The sequence below is a fragment of the Nicotiana sylvestris genome, chromosome 10 (genome assembly GCF_000393655.2).
Source record: "Nicotiana sylvestris chromosome 10, ASM39365v2, whole genome shotgun sequence".
NCBI classification, from domain to species: Eukaryota; Viridiplantae; Streptophyta; class Magnoliopsida; order Solanales; family Solanaceae; genus Nicotiana; species Nicotiana sylvestris.
This window is the reverse complement of record NC_091066.1, coordinates 43,515,994-43,531,011: the sequence shown is the minus strand read 5'-3', so window position 1 is coordinate 43,531,011 and position 15,018 is coordinate 43,515,994. Positions and strand designations below refer to the sequence as shown.

The 15,018-nt window shown below is 44.5% G+C and overlaps 1 pseudogene; it reads right to left on the bottom strand.

Moving 5' to 3' along the window:
* Positions 1-12,575: 12,575 nt before the first annotated feature.
* Positions 12,576-14,591, bottom strand: LOC104221678 (uncharacterized; annotated as a pseudogene).
* Positions 14,592-15,018: the final 427 nt, after the last annotated feature.

Here is a 15,018-nt window from a genome sequence, read left to right as displayed (position 1 = left end):
ACAAAGGGAAAGAAGAAAGTGAGTGAGCATGTTGAGGCAACTGAAATGAGGAGATGGACATGGTTCTTCATGATGAAGACAAGGTAGAGGAGATGGAGGTTATGACTCCAAAGGCAAAGAGACGAAGGACTTCCAAAAAGAAGTCACCTTCCAAGACTGTTGATGTAGAGCCTTCTACCTTGGCAAAAAGAACTAGGTCTGCCAGAAAATCTAGGAAAGTGCAAGTAGTGGAGGAAGAGGAAAGTGAAGAAGAAGAGGAAACTGATGAAGAGCAGGACAAGATGGTGAAGTTTGGCAAAAGAACTATCTTGAAGGGTAGACTCCTCAGGGACTTGGAGGAGGAAAGAATGGTGATGTTGCTGGAGAAGCTAGAACTTCAAGGTTGGAAGAACATGCTCCTTTAGATGGAAGGAAGACTTGCCAGAACTGAGACTGTGGAGTTCATGGAAAATTGTGAAATCAAGAATGGCAGGGTCACTAGTGTGGTGAAAGGGGCAACTATGAGTTTTGACGACAAGGAATTGGGAGAGATTCTAAGGGTACCTTCTGAAGGGTACAATGATTACAAAAAAGCTGAAATGGCCAAGCCTAGAAAATATACCTACCTCTATTGACATTAAAAGGAAATTTGGTGACAATGACTTGGAGCTACAACCCAGGGTTGTGTACAAAAGTGAGATGAAGCCCTCCCACAAAGTGATTTTTAAATTCATCAACAGGGTTGTGTTGCCCAGGCAGGAAAGGGGACATATTGCCACCTTCATGGACCTGGTCCTTATGGAATTCCTGGATAGTGGGAGGTAGATCAATTATCCAGGGTTCATCATCTAGCTCCTTGATAGGGTCTTAACCGGCACCAAACCTCATGCCATATCTTATGATTTTATTCTCACTGCTGTGCTTGCTCACTTCAAGGTACCCATCAAGAAATGGGATGTTAGCACAAACAAGGATCACTTTGGGGCAAACACCTTAAGTGCATGTGACTATGAAGTCCATACTACTCCCAAAGAACCTAGTTCATCCAAGAATGTGACTGTGAACAGCAAAGTGAGAGCCTTGGTGTAGGAGAGTGGGTCCAAAGATGTTGAGATTGAGAGGCTGAAGAAGAGGCTAACAGAAGTAGAAACTGAGAGGGATGGTCTCGGGACTTGTAAAGGAAAAGGGGAAGAATGAAGACATTATTCATGACATGCTGAAACTGCTTCAGGCTAGAAACCAAGAACCTGGTCCTTCCTAGCCTATTTAGAAAAATCAGTGACCCGTATGGGATGTTATTTTTGTGTTTTTGCACATGGTGAAATACTGTTATTTCCTTATATGCTTTGTGGATGAATCTTATCAATATTAATCAACTGCTTTTGCTTTAATTGTTTGATGATGTTTCTTAGATGGCTAATATCCTTAGATTGTTAAGTGATACTTGACTCCATGTTTGCATTTGAAATTGCCTAAATGGTCATGAGTAAGATCTAATAAAATCTGGTTATCTGACATAATTATGCAACTTTTCGATGATACCAAAAAGGAGAAGATATACTGTGATTTTTACTTTGGACTGTGATGTTTATAACCTAATGAACCTGGTCCTTGATGATTTGTGACTTCAAAATGGAAAGTGTATTCTAACATTATGTTGATATTGAGCTGAGTTGAAACAAGTTTCATGCTTATGAAAAGCACATGGTTTGTCATTATCAAAAAGTGGGAATTTGTTGGCCTAAGTAAGTTTGTTTTGATAATTGACAAAAGAACCCAAGCATGAACCAGGTCCATACACAATGTACATAGACACGGGTAGATTCAAGCACAAGGCATGCACGTTAAGGAGATAATCTTAATTGGTTATATCTGATATCCCCTGAACAAAAAGGTTGCATAATTGATAAGGAGCAGGACTCCTTACTCAAAGAGAACTCTATCCTAGATAAGGGACGAGTTAGAAGTTGAAGATAACTAGAACTCTTCCACCATGGAAGAGTATAGCATTAGAACTCTAGTTAATCTTATTCTACTAAACTCTATGTATACCGTGAAAATGGTAACAACAATTAAATTTATAAATGGGATTCTAAAAATACGTGATCTATTTCTGAGCTAGTTGTTAGAGTAGTTGATGCTGATAATATGAAGTTTAATAATGGAATGCGAGCTAAAATGAGATAGTAATAGAACTGAAGGGCCCACTGCCCGAGTATAGGTCTGGTCGATAGGGGACCTCGAGGTTGACGTCAGGGTTGAGTTCGAGCTATCGGGGATAGTCGGGGATGGGATAATAGTTGAAGATATGATTAAACAAGGCTCTTCACGGCCAATACTAAGCTATATTATGAAGAACAAGTAGAAGAGCGATGGGTATTAAGGTGACCTCAGGCCAATAAGAACAAGCAAATTAGAAAGAAAAGAGAAAGAGAGAGAGAGAGAGAGAGATACTATTTCACTCGTGGAGAAATGGAGCAACCTCTATACTTTACAAGGTAGGGTGAGTCCCCTTTATATATGAGGGAAACTCGGCTACAAGTACGTGGCGAATAATTACAAAGTATGGAGATGGGATGGCTTGATGCAATGCCTCAGCATAGGCTCTGGATAGGCCGGCCCTATCAGACTCAGCTGTGTGCCTTGGGAGCTTTCCCTTCTGTCCTGGCTTCGATCTCCGTCTTCGCTGAGTCGGGCCTCGACGAGCCTCGAGGTCGGGAACTCGGCCGTGGCTTCCTGTCCTCGGGGTCTCGAGGCATTTTTGCGAAGTGACTTGGAGAGCGGAAATCGGGAGTGCATTGAATGAAGTCAAAAATACATAAGCCCGCGGATGCCCCGATTACCACAAAGCTCGCGCCAAGAGTCACATCATCAGTATGACGTCGCAGTAAAGAGATCGAGGATTCAAGTGTCAGAATCGTTTCCCTTCATTTCGCTCTAGGAAACGCGGAGACTATCTGTACGCGGAAAAATCAGAGGACTATCTGTCAAGTGTCAGAATTGTTTCACGATTTCGGTCTTCCAAGGATACATTAACTGTTTCTGTCGGTAAATCTTTCAAAGCCTCTATGACTGTGTCGTAACCCCCCATAAATGGGCGTGTTTTGGTGTTGTTTTTCCTATCCTAGTGCCTTCGTTGGCTTGCTTGCCTATTCCTTCTTATCATCTTCTTCTATCCTTGAACATCATGCTTGGGGCTCATGGCCTTAAGGCCATTTGGTGGAGCTCCCTTAGATCGTGTTGTGGCCCTTTCTCGTACTTCCCTTTATCGAGCATAATCGTGCTGTCCCGTTATTGTTGTGGTCGTTGATATGCTGGCCTTTGCTGATGTTGTTGGCCCGAGGTGATGACGGACAGGGAGTCAATTTCCCCCTCATGTAGACAGTTGTTCGGATTATGCAAAGCTGCTCACTCTCCTACCTAGGCCTGGTATGGCACTTCATCTCTAGAGTTTTTTCTTTCCCAAGGTATAAAGTGGCACTACCGGCTATTGAGGCTGAGACCCGCCAAATCTTCAATCTTTAGTTTTGGCGGGCCATGTCTCTTTTCTCTACCTCCTCTGAGTCCCCTCCTTTTCCTCTTCTTCATCTTCTCCGGTAGGAATCCCTTGGGGGATTGAGCTAGGAACCTAGAGGAGGTGACGGTCGAAGGAATCACCCTCAAGGATGTGTGCTCGAGGGGGCAGCACTTCGAGGATGCTGATACCGGAGATGGATCTTCGAGGGTGGACTAGGCCATCGGGTTTCATCACATGTACATCCTTCCATCCTCTTGTAGATCTCTGTAGGCTTTTGTAATTGTATGTAAGGACCCCTCAAGGGCTATTGTACATGGATCTTTATGAATATAAATATACTTCATTGACTTTTGCTTTCGATTCTTGCTTTGTAATTGCATGTTCCCGTGCCCTTCGAGGCTTTTTAATGTCTTCCTTTATTGTTGACCGCTGATATTTAACTTGGGTGTGAGCATTCTTTTCGATCCTCTACCGATCGACATGGCTCCCTTCTGAACCCATCGTCTTACCTCGGACCAATCTTGAATTTATCTGATAGGCTCGGGCTGTCGTGGCCCTCCAAGTTGTATGGAGATAATACGCCGAATTTCGGGGCCTTCGAGGGCGTTATCCTGACTGAAGGTCAGCTTTGGGTACATAGGGGTCTCTTTTGATCTTGGTGCAGATAGACTTCTAAAAAGTATAGGATAGACTTCCGCTGACGAGTTGCCTATACTCAGGCGCTGCCTCATGCCTTCGTGGAGCTTTCGTGATTGGAGCTTCATGTGCTTATTCCTCCCCTTTTTTTATAAAAAGGGGAACCATGAGAATAGATACTGCCTTGCATCGAGTGATGGCATTGACAGCCTCCTGTAGTCTGACTTCTTTTTGGCGGGGATACTCGAGGTATAATGCTGCCTCGAGATTGGAGATAATACGGACGATTCCTCGAGTCCTGGCTTCTCGTCGAATGATGCTTTTGGGATCAGGTATCACCTCGTTGATCTGTATCAAGGCTGTTGGCTTCCCGGGGCTCACTCCGGGTAGGCGAGTCGTCGCTGCTCCTCACATATATGTGTGGCGGCTTCGGCTTCTTCATAAGACCTCACTATTTTTGGATAGCTGCTCTTCCGCTTTGGCATAAGGTTCTTCATTTCTTCAGGCGCAAAAAAGTGTTAGCGCACATCCTTGCTCTGATCTGTTAGTTTTACCATAATTATGGCAACCACTTCGGGGCCGGCCTGGCAGGGAGTGGGGAGTGCTGCTCCCGAAGCTCAAGAACTGCGGGAGTTTGCTCTAAAAACAGTGTCTTTGATAAGAGGGGAATATCTGGAGATGGTGAGGAGATATTGTGGATGGAGTGAGGGGATAGCGCTGCAGGTGCTTTCCCCGGATGAGAGTATTACGGACTCTACTGATGGGTTCCTGAGCGTATACCTATATCCTTTCGCATTTGGTCCTCTTGATAGGGTCGTGCTTGATTTTTGCTTGAAGCATCGGGTTACTTTGGTTCAGGTACATCCGTCGTTTTGGCGAGTGGTGCTGATGATGAGGTTCTTTGCCGAGAAGGCTAGGCTTGAATGCACGCTTAACCATCTCGTCAGGCTATACCGACCCTTTCATCACTAGGCCCTGCTATTCCTGAGATGTCGTTCGTCCATGCCCTTTGTAGTTGACAATGAAGAGGACAGGGATCGAGAGTGGGCCGGTTGGTTTATCCAGGTCCGGACGGTCAACATTATCCCCGTGGAGCTTTTTCCATTTCCTGAAGGGTGGAATTATGCACGTGAGCGGACTGTCTTGTGCTTTTTCAGATTTTGCCTATAGCCAAAATTAGTTGAATAATAGTGTTTTGTCCCTTGTTGAAGCAACTTCATGGATGTCAGGTGAAGTCCTTGACCTGCCCGGCTAGGTTCGGAGGCTGACGATCCATTCGACCTGTGATGAGCATCGGTGGCGAGCTATATTTCGTGCTAGATGGGAAGAGAAATACCAAGGTATGCGCGCACACTGCCTTTGCCTTGGCCTTCATATATTTGAGGTAACATTTCCCTCATTTCTTTTGTACTAGCTTTGCCGTTCGCAGGTATCGGGCGGTTCTTCGGGATGACGTAGTGCTCTTCCGAAGGGGAGGAAGAGGCGTCAGCCTCCAAGCCGAGGGACGACGGTGATAAACGGGATTGGCACCCACAGTGTGGTGTAGCTTTTAGTGGCGTCGAATGGGCCCGTGTCTTCGAGGAGAGGGCACCGTCCAAGTCTGCTACTCCTGGAGTATCTGATTCCCGGGCGGCGGTTCCTCCGAGTGAATATGCTTTTCCCGATGTCGGTTTTTTTGGGGCCAAAGAGGAAGGATCAACAGGAGTGTGTTCTGACTTTGAGGAAGTCCGTCGGCTTCACTTCATGGTTAGTTTAGGCGCAGTTTTCCTGTATTCCGCGTCCTCCTCCCCCTATTGAGCTTTCCTTGTGCAGGCCTGTGATAGGCTTATGTTTGAGCTGCTCCATTAAGGGTCCAGGCTTCAGAAAATTCTGGACGAGGGCGAGTCCCTTAGACTCCTTAGCGAGGAGAAGGAGGTTGAGTTGCTGCATTGGCGATATGAGGCGTATCGGAGCTCGAATTACGAGAGCTATTTGATGGAGCAGGTAGCTTTTTGCAGCTCGTGCTTTTCTCATTTTGGACCTCAAGGTTAACCTCTTTTTTGTTATATTAGCTGCAGAAAAAGACGGAGGCCTTGGAATACCTCAAGGGCGACATCGGCCGTGTCATAATTGTTTGTGGTGAGCTAAAGTCTCATGTACAAGCTCAATCTTTAGAGGAGACAGGCACCTCGGCCAAGGTCCCTACCTTCGAAGCCCAACTCCTCTTGGCTTGTGACAATGCCAAAGTTCAAGCGGATATGATCGATAAACTTGAATCTGATCTATCGAAGATTAGGGCTGAGATAATTGACGCCCAGGCTGAAGCGGAACTAAGCTGAACCAAGGCTGATCAGGAGATGGCGATTCGCATGAAGGACGTTGCTGATGCCCAAGCCGAGCTGAAGCGAGCCCTCGGCCTGGAGAAGAGGATCGAGGAATATGTTCGTTGCAGATCCTGAAGGGAGATACTCGAGGAGATCGGTGCAAGGGGCTTCGTTCTCTCGGGGTAATTGGCTCGAGCAAGGGTGGACGAGCGTGTCGTGCGGTCACTTCTTGCTGACGACTCGAAGAGCGAATCTGGCAAGCTATAGCCCTTTGGAGCGGAATGTAGATTTCACCATTTTTCCGCTTTGTATTTGATATTTGTAGAGCATGTTTGTAGATGGGGAGTGCCCATTTTTTGCGTACGTAAGATAAGAAGAGACTTAAAGCTTTATTTATTCTGCATCTCTTTCTGTATTGCTTTTGACCAGGGGGGCTGGTTTCGGAGTTTGGGGGGATTCTTGTAAGTCCAGAATTTATCGGGGTGACCTGGAAGCTTTTAAGTGTGATTATTGACGAGAGTAGGCATCAGGGCCTCCGTGTTTTGCCCAGCTGTTTAGGCCCAGTCTCCGAGTCAGGTCTTGACCCGAGCTTTCCTGCCTTTAAATCTTCTATGCCCTTGCCTGCCTTTAAATCTTCTATGCCCGTGCGGGCAGGTAGTAGTTGTTCTTATTTCTTACCCTTGGGCATTTGCCGTTTCGACTATTTTGGGTCCAGTCTCCGAGTCGTGTTGCGATCCGAGCTTCAATTGACCCTCAAGTTCTTTCCTTCCTGCATGGGCAGACGATGATGACTTTTTGTGCTTTGAGTCGAAGTGACCTTATAGGTGGGTGGCCCGGAGGCTCACACGACTGGAGATAGTGGCAGTTATGTCGTTCCCTTAGGCATGTTGTAGTTTAACTATTTCAGGTCCAGTCTCCGAGTCGCGTTGCGACTCGAGCTTTAATTGACCCTTAAGTACTTTCAATTTTCAGACTAGCGATAGTGGATCTTACACCTTGGTCGGAGCGACCTTCTATATATGTGGCCCTTAGGCATGTGTAGTTAACTATTTTGGATCCTGTCTCCGAATCGGGTTACGATTCGAGCTAATTTTAATCCTTAAGTTGTTAATTTTTAAGCTGGCGACAATGGCTCTTACGCTGTTTGGTCGTAGAGACCTTTCAATGTGCGGCCCGTAGGCTTGTTTTACTAGCGACAATGGCTCTTACGCTGTTTTTTCCCGTGGGATTTTTGTAGGCTCTGTTTTCGCTCGTTAAGATCTTCTGAAATAGTTTTGCCTGACCCGTCGTTGGTTCTGAAGAACCATGATTTCAAGTCGTTATCGGCGATATTTTGAGCACCTCGGAAGGTTCATAGCTTGTAGGTCGAGTAGATCGACGCTTTGCGATTTGGAGCCGACGTGGTCGAAGCTCTTTTTTTTTTTTTGCCTGTTGAGAAGCCTGTTTTAACCGGTTCTTTCCAAAGTATATTCGAAGTAGTGGCCTGCGATTTTTGTTTAGCGACGGTCGGGCGTCCCCGAGTCGCGTTAGTTTGGTTGTATCAGCCCTTTTGACCATAGTCATATGTGTTTGGCCAGAGCCATTTTCGATCCCGAGTGATAGTTCAGGCATCTACACTGAGGGTATGCCTTTTTGGGACTCTTACAAATGCGACGTATAGCCTGAACTTCGGGATTTTCATGCATGTTGAGGTCTTACAGTTTGTCATGTCTGTTGAGGTCTTACAGTTTTTGTCATGCCTGTTGAGGTCTTACAGTTTTTGTTGTAATATAGAGTAGATCTGGCTGCGTCGAGTCTGCACGCTAGGGGTCTTACAGTTTTGGGTTTCCCAGTGCATGGCGATTGGCGATAAATGACAATCTTCGAGTCATCGAATTTGTTTAAGCTTAAAGACCGCTTTTCGTGAGCTCGGAGTTTCCTTATAGGGGATTTATGAGCCCGGAGTTCCGACCCTGGGGTCGTGCGGGTGCTGAATTGCTAATGCTAAGTCTTCGAGTATCTTGGGACGCATTTGGTGGAGAGGTCCCTGCCGGGAGTATACTTGAGATTTCCTTGTTTGGAGAATAAGATGCTGAAAAGATATCCTTTTACTGCTTGGGGTAACCATACATTGTTTCATTGTTGTGAGCTCGGCCCACGCGGGCACGGCTCCTTGGACCATTCGATCTGGTACATAATTCCCGATTGGGTCATAGTCTGTCGTTTCCCCGTCCTCCAGAGGGGACAATGCCCTTAGAAGAAGACCATCGCTCGTCATTGGACTGTAGGAGAAGGCCTAAAACCTTATCGGATCCTCCTCTGGGGGGTACGTTACTCTGCTAATAATCTTGCTAATGAGGCCCTCTTCGGGGAGAAGCCCATTTGAGGGAAAAGAGCGCGGTGGGCCCTTTTTTAAGGCCTAGGGATCTCCGGGTAGAGTTAGAGCTTCCGAATGTACTGGCCAGCTGTCTACATACAGGTTAGTTAAAAAATAACAAGGGAATAAAGCAGTTCTTCCTCACCGCGGGACGCGTAGGCGACGTTTTGAGATTTGGTACATTCCTACCCTTTCGAGGCATGAGCCCCGATACAGCCCTCCATCGTGTCTTATCAAGCTTGGCCGAAGATGTGGTTTGCTTACCCTTTGATCCTTCTGAGGGTGGGGGCATTGATGTCGGCGATACGCCAGATGGTGAAGAATTTCCTCTCGTCGCGTATTGCTTTCTGTCGATTTATTTTAGTTTCGCCCTTTACGAGGGTTCTTATTCTTTTGGCAAAATGGGCCGACGCTGTTCCCGGGCCAAGACGCCAAGCTATGTACCATCAGAGAAGGCGCTGACGGGTTGTATCAAGAGAATGGTCTTTGTGGCGACTGTCATTTGGAAGTCGCCAGGGATTCGGGATGCGGGAGCGATTTGGTCCGTTAGTCCGGACTGCCCCATTCACTTTGGTCCGACATATTCCTGTATGTGATCGAACCACCTGAATTCATAAACACATGTTTTATTTGTAATAGATCAAATGAGGGAGAGGGTTACCAATGCGTCAGTGTGATGCCGAGGCGGAGTCTCGGTGTCCTTTTCCCTGGATGCAAAGGTGTCCTTTTCCCTGGATGTAAAGGTGTCCTCTGGAATATTTCCCTGGACTCGTTTTTCCCTGACGGCGAACATTTTCACTTTCCATTTTATGAGTCCTCGGAGGGTGTCGCCGCTCCTTCACTGTTGTGGTAATACGTCGTGGCTTGTTTGCTTCATTCTTTTCGATTGCCTTCCTCCCTTGGGGCTGGATTCGAGCTTGACCGCTCGATGGTACTTGGTGGTGATTTTTATTAGGTAGCATAATTGTCGTCCTTCTGAGCTAGTGGCCATTTTTGATCCTGTGGCCACGCACGCTCTGCGGTTCCCACGCCGGGTTGTGGTTCTTTTGAAGGGTTCTTGGTCGAATAGGCCTGAGTCGTTCGGCGTCCCTGGTTTTGCTTATGGTGATCACGATGTTTGGTATAGCAATGCTGAAATCGTACTCCGCCGGGCGAGGTTCCCCTGCCGGTTGTGCCTCGGTGGATCCGGCTCCACTGAAGATTCCTCGAGGATGTTGCCCTCGAGCTATTTTCCTATCGTTGCGAGGCAGGTTGCATCTTGTGGGGTTCCTCTTATCCGAGGCACATAGATGGTACCTCCATCTGTTTGGCATTAGTTTCTTTCCCGGACGGTTATTCACGACCCTGATTCGTGGCTGGTGTCGGGTGCGGGCATCCGACCAGATCTCGGCTGGGTATCTGATCAAGCTTCGTTTGAAATGTCCTGGTGTCATCGGGCATGATTCGTTTAAGCTTAGGGAGAAGTCCTGGGTTGCCCAGTCATTCAAAACCGGGAGCGATCTCATTCGTTTTATTAGGGAATAAGGCGTGACTTCCTGTGGTGTTTCACGCTCTCTTTGTTTGGCCTCAGATGTGTCGGGCTCTTCCGTTACTGCTTCGATGGCATCGGTGTGTGCTCCTGCAAAGGGATCTACTGATATGATAAACGAGTTTGTGAGGTCAGGCGCTAGGCTGCTGCGCCACATCATGGTTTCTTTCGAGAGTGTTTCCCCGAACTTCTTCAACGAGACGGGCTCGAACTCATTATCTTGAAGGTCGCTACCTTTTTCCGTGCATGTGTAAGCGGTGGTGCGCTCGTCGGGATCCGAGGTCCTGTCGCACCTAGGGAGTTCCGGCATCCCGGATTTCCATGAAGCGGGTTTCGGGATCGCTTCCCCGGGGGACAACTGTCGCATGAACCCCCATGAATCTGACTCGATTCCTTTTGGAGAGATCCCCCAGTATCCTCGCTATGGCAGGGTCTGTTATCGATCCGTTGTTGCTTGATCTTTCGGGTACTCGTTCAGCGCAGGGAGTTGTTTCCGGTGCTACTGTGCCGGGAGTCTCCGGGTGGCTCTGCAACTGAGCGATAGCCAACTGTTGTGCCTGCAATATTTCAAAAATATCATGAAGTCTAACTTCCTGTGTTTTCCGAGCCGGGGTTTGTTGGGTTTCCTGTCGGTCGATATGCTGAACGCTCCCATCGGTGTGCGAGGTCTCGTCGACCTGCTACGTCCCTCGCGAACTTGCGTCCGTTGGAATTTGCCCAGATGCATTATCGGGGTTCCGCGGTGTCGTGCCAACCACTGGAATAGCCTCACCATTTCCGTCGTGATTTTCAGGGTAGCCGTTCTCGACTCTGCTTACCGAGCAAGACATTTTGACCTGAAATCAAGAGATCTTTGGACAAAAAAAAGTGTGAAATATAGCGTGCGTTTGTGCAATAAAGCCAACAAGAAAATAATCACTATTATTTTTAGCCCCACGGTGGGCGCCAAACTGTTTACCGTGAAAATGGTAACAACAATTAAATTTGTAAATGGGATTCTATTAATATGTGATCTATTCCCGAGCTAATTGTTAGAGTAGTTGATGCTGATAATATGAAGTTTAATAATGGAATGCGAGCTGAAACGAGATAGTAATCGAACCGAAGGGCCTGCTACCCGGGTATAGGTCTGGTCGATAGGGGACCTCGAGGTCGATGACAAGGTCGAGTTTGAGCTATTGGGGATAGTCGGGGATGGGATAACAGTTGAAGATATGATTAAATAAGGCTCTTCACGGCCAATACTAAGCTATATGATGAAGAACAAGTAGAAGAGCGATGGGTATTAAGGTGACCTCGGGCCAATGAGAACAAGCAAGTTAGAAAGAAAAGAGAGAGAGAAGGAGAGAGATATTATTGCACTTGTGGAGAAATGGAGCAACCTCCGTCCTTTACAAGGTAGGGTGAGTCCCCTTTATATAGGAGGGAAACTCGTCTACAAGTACGTGGGCATTAATTACAAAGTATGGAGATGGGATGGCCTGATGCGATGCCTCAACATAGGCTCTGGATAGGCTGGCCCTGTCAGACTCAAGCGTGTGACTTGGGAGCTTCCCCTTCTGTCCTGGCTTCGATCTCCGTCTTCTCTGAGTTGGGCCTCGACGAGCCCCGAGGTCGGGAACTCGGCCGTGGCTTCCTGTCCTCGGAGGTCTCGAAGCATTTTTGCGAAGTGACTTGAGAATGAGAAATCAAGTACTCTGATTTCGCCACGTACACTATATATTTGAGGATGTTCTCATTTTACAGGCACGCAAAAACGCTGAAGTTAAACGAGAGTTGAGAGCAAAATAGCAAGGTATTTTGCAAGCAATTCCTGTGTGATTCAAGTGTGCGAACCTGGAGCTACATGAACCAGTTCCAAGTGTCTGTCTTTTATTCTAATTCAACTGTAGTAGGGCTTTTGAGTTGTACCTTTCAGCTTTGTTAGAAACAAATTGTACTAGGTACTCTGAATGTTCAAGTTAGAGTTAACTTGAAATTGTCGCAACAGTCTAAGGCTGGTTGCCAAAAAGGATTAGAGGTAATCCGTAGGTTTACAAGAGTTTTGGAAATGTTATTTTTGGCTCAGTGATTTAGTAAAGTATTGGGGAAAATCCTACTGGATAATAGATCGTGATTTTTTTTACCTTTTTCACCGGGTGTTTTTCACGTAAAAATACTTGTGTTCTTTATTTTCTGCATTTATTATTCCGCAACAATAGTATAAGGAATACATAGAAAAATCAGGTCCTTTTATAATCTATGCACACAAAAAATGGGACACCATACAATTCACCCCTCTTGTACAGTATTGAAGTATAAAACATGAAGAACACACAAAGAAAATAAAAAGGCAAAAAGACTCAAAGTAGAAATAGTATAAGGCAAAAATGATTGTATGCCAAGACTAAAGAGAAAATAAAGAATGAAATGATTTGAAAGTAGGGTCAAGGGTAGTAATATAACACAAAATACTGTTACTACAGTACTAAACACGGTATTAATCATCATTATCACCACTTTAAAGCTATTTTAGATTTAAAGCTACAGCTCTTGGCGCACGTTTGGTCCACTCAGTAGTGCAATTTCTCTTTTTACATGTACTGACTTGCAAATATCTCTTACTTTCTCTGCCTTTTGGTCATTTTAAAACTGCATCAAGAAAATTGCACAGCACAAGGAGCTTTGAATTGCTACAAACTTCACCTGCATTTCAGAATCCGAAAACCCAAAATTAACCTAATAAATAAACAAAGAAACAACGAAAAATTATTAAAAGAAAACAATAAATCTAATCAATTACGCCATCATCAGGCTTCATATGGTTGTACGATTAAGTAAAGTTTCCACCTTTCATGTTATCAAGCAATCTTAATTTATTGTTCTGTTCCGTTAACAAAAAATTCTTCAAAGAAAAAGAAACAAAAACTAGTCATTAAGTAAAAGAGGTGATTTATGGACTACAAATATACTCATACAAAGTTATTTTAGGAAAAAATATTGGTCAGATTGTTCTTTGACCATATTTTTCTTGAATATTCTGTAAATATTTTAAAATATCAATTGTTATGGCCTATATTTCTTATTAAATAGTAGTAGTTTTCAAATACGTAAATTCTATTTTCAAAAACTTAACAAACTATGTCCAATTTCACAGTCAAAATTAAGAACATTTACCTTTGTACTCTGAATTTGCCCCATAAAGTGGAACGGGGAGTATATATATTTAAAATTAATAATAATGTTAGCAAGTTGACATTTATTTTGATTAAATAATTTAATATTAGAGATTGATAATAATTTTCTCCAACAAACCAACAAATGTGAGGATCCATACATAATCAGCTCACACTTATTTCAAGATGAAGCGAAGTAATTATTGTTGTAAAGATTGATAATAAAAGCGTAATATTAAATAATAACATAAAACATAATCACCTGTCTTACATGGTGACCAGAAGTGGGCAAATAGTGGACAGTAGCAGAATCTACTCCACCAGTGGGCAAAGGAACTGCTGGATTACTGTTTATAAACGGAATATCACTCCCTTTCTGTGGAACCATTGGACTATTAGCCGGAGAAGCAGTTTCTCGTGGCGGCAATGGCCACGTGTAAGCCGGAGAAGATGACACAATGCTGCCAGATATAAATGGTGGAGCTGCCGCCGATGACAGTTCAGGTGAAAGTGAGACCTTAATTGTTAGCTTTTGGCCTTGTAAACATGCTGCTGTAATAGTACTACCATTGTTGAACGAGAAGTAAAAGATACCAGGCCTTGATGGGTCCCACTGCATTTATTTAACAAGAAAAAAAGAGTCAAATCTTAATTACCCGGTCCCTTTTTCAAGATTATCTTGAAAACTTGAACTTACTGTGTAGGATTTGGTAAGAAGTGTAGCTGTGTAGCTTCAGTGAAATAGCACAAAGTAAGGCATTCTGGTTCTGGAAAATGTAGAGATTGTACTGATACTTATGCTGGAAAACTGAAAAAGAAATACAAAAGGGTCATCAAATTTAAACGCAAAATTTGGTTAAGTCAAATTTTACGAGAGTGCTTACTGATGGTATCCCCAATTTGGACAGTTGAATTTTTCCATTCTGAAACTCCATCAACAAATACAGTTGCTGACTGCGAAATCTGAAAGAGTAATAGACTTCCAAGAATGAAGAAAATGAACCAAAACATGGAGAGAAGTCCCATGATATACTTTTCTGTCTTGGTGAGGAAAGATTTAGAGTTATAGCTTTAGTAGCTTTTTAGTTCTGGATTCCAATTAGTAAATGAAGAGAATATACACAGTGGTGCTACGAATCCAAAACTTTTTTGATGTTTTTTTGGACAAAAAATATTTTTATACTGCTTAAAAAAAAGTTACATAAATAAGTAAAATGTAGTACTATACTGCGAACTACGTTAATGAAAATTAGTCCGTTAAAGTAAAACGGAGTACCATACTGCGTTTTACTTTAATTTATTTTTTTTGTAATTCGCAGTACCGTACTGCATTTTACATCAATTTTTTTTTTTGTAATTCGCAGTATTATACTGCGGTTTACCTAAAACGCAGTATAATACTGCGAACAGCTTTATAAAATGCAGCCCCTTCTTCTTCCTTGGACCACTGAACGCAGCCCCTTCTCCTTTAAAAATTTTGATTGTTCTGGTCCCCCCACCCCCCCCCCCACCCCGCGACAAACTTAAAAAAAAATTTCGTCCCC